Source organism: Empidonax traillii, unplaced genomic scaffold (genome assembly GCF_003031625.1).
Source record: "Empidonax traillii isolate 1590-97213 ecotype Southwest subspecies unplaced genomic scaffold, ASM303162v1 scaffold192:size804837, whole genome shotgun sequence".
Classification (NCBI taxonomy): domain Eukaryota; kingdom Metazoa; phylum Chordata; class Aves; order Passeriformes; family Tyrannidae; genus Empidonax; species Empidonax traillii.
Window position 1 is genome coordinate 759,940 of NW_020955385.1, and position 1,995 is coordinate 761,934.

At 55.2% G+C, this 1,995-nt stretch overlaps 1 protein-coding gene across 1 annotated transcript in view; it reads left to right on the top strand.

Moving 5' to 3' along the window:
- The first annotated feature begins 588 nt into the window (after positions 1 to 588).
- The window catches only part of CSF3R (colony stimulating factor 3 receptor), an 11,874-nt gene continuing 10,467 nt past the window's right edge, over positions 589 to 1,995 (top strand). Inside the window, exon 1 of the mRNA XM_027886698.1 lies at positions 589 to 626. The gene's annotated coding sequence lies outside the window, so the exon portion shown is untranslated. The remainder of the gene's footprint in view (positions 627 to 1,995) is intronic.

Below are 1,995 nucleotides of genomic sequence, written 5' to 3' on the forward strand. Positions count from 1 at the left end.
ACGATGGGGAGATGATCCTGCACCACACAGGAGCTGCCTGCCTCCTGCTCCCTCACCTCTGCCCTCTCTGTGCTTCTCCTGTGCCACTGGGCACGGTCCCTGAGGGCAGTGCGGTACTTTTGGGGGAGCAGAGCTGCCCCTCTGGGTCTGCTCAAGGAGGAGGTTCAATGTTATCTCAGTCTCTGAAGCCAAACAGTGAAAAGAAAAGGCAGAAGAACTCGTTTTTCACTGGAGATTAAAGATGCATGAGCAGAATCGAGCAGGGCTGCTCACCACGGAGTCAGGGGCTTTGAAGGTGAGCTGAAAGCTCACTACATAAATTGATAAACTGCCTCAGATCTGCGGTCAGGAGAGCACAGGCAGCCACCTTCAAGCCTCACTGTGTCTGGAAATGCTTTGGACTGGCCCCCCCAGCCCTGTCCTGGCTCTGGTCAGCCCTGGTGCCCCGAGATAATGGAATGAAAATGTGCCAAACCCCGTGGCTTTGACTCTGTGTTTCTCACTTCCAGAAGCCCATGGGAGTTCACTGGGGTTCCTGGCTGGGACACCCCTGCCCAGAGCTGGAGCCTCCACTGCCCTCCCTGCAGACAGAGCTGCTGCCCAGGGCTCCTGCCTCCCCTCAGAAGGTAATTGTGCTCTACTGGGATCTGCAAAATTCATGGCTATAAATTCCCCCACAAGAAAAAGGTGCTGTAACTCATGTAACTCTCATGGCAAAATGCCACTGAGAACAGGCTGGAAAGAGCTTTAATTGCCCCAATGAATCAGTGTCATCCCAGGTTTCCAAGGCATCACCACTTCACCCTCTGCCCAGGCTGGGGGTGCCTTTCCAAAGGGGTTCCTAAACTGGCTCTGGATCCCCCTCCCCGCTCCCACCTCTGCAAGCACAGCCCGAGTCCCGTGTGGGGCTGGTCCTGGCTCACCAGTTTGCCCCCATAAGAGCAGCATCTCTGTACATCCACGAAGGCAAACACAGCCAGCCAGCCCCAGGGGAGCCACAGATACACCGGTGTTCCCGGCTGCAGGGATGGTTATTCGTAACTGCAGCAGCAGGGGGAGAACGAGGGACAGCGGGCTCAGGGTGGTTTGAGGAGCTGTGCAGGGGCTGCCCTGAGCTGCACTGTTTGAGGGGTGCCAACCTGCTGGGTGAGGGAGCCTGGACTCCCTTTGTGCTCGTAGGAGCTGCCAACCACCCAAAGCTTCACCTGCAAAATCCCAGAGTGATTTGGGTTGGAAGGCACCTCAAAATTTATCTCATTCCACCCCCTTGCCATGGATAGGGACACTTTCCACCAGCCCAGGATGCTCCAAGCCCAGTCCAACCTGGCCTTGGACAATTCAGGGCTGGGGCAGCCACAGCTTCTCTGGGCACCCTGTGCCAGGGCCTGCCCACCCTCCCAGGGAGGAGTTTCTTCCCAGTATCTCATCTAACCCTGCTGTCCCTCAGTTTAAAGCCACGTTTCAGGTGAGCCCAGGGCCATGCTCAGCCCATCTCGCTGAGGGCACCAAGCATAGCAGCTGGCACGGGCACAGCTCCCGTTACCCTCAGCCCCGGCGTGGGGTCCTGGGGGCTCCCAGCGGTCAGCGTGGTTAACAACCTTTTGAAACATTAACTCCCTGGGAACTTGTTATTCCAGGATTCCAGCCGTTAAGGGCTAGTTAATATTTATGAAATAATTAATAGATGCCCCTCTGTTCTTTAATAACTCATGTAAAGTTGTGCTGGGGAAGGCGGTACCAGAGCAGCTCAGAGCAGGAGGGGCCCTTAATTATGTATTAAACACACACAGATTTATTACACAAAGTTGTGAAAAAATAGAGGCATTTAATGTAAGAAATAACGAGGCAAGTTCTGCTGGCTGGAGGCCTGTGTTAACGAGCTAACTGGCTGTAGAGCTCTGCCCCAAGGAAAAACATTGACAGGGAGGCCTGGCCCTGCTGTGCTGGGTCTTCCTTTTCGTGGGAGATTCGGTGCTCGCCACGGTGGGTGTTGGG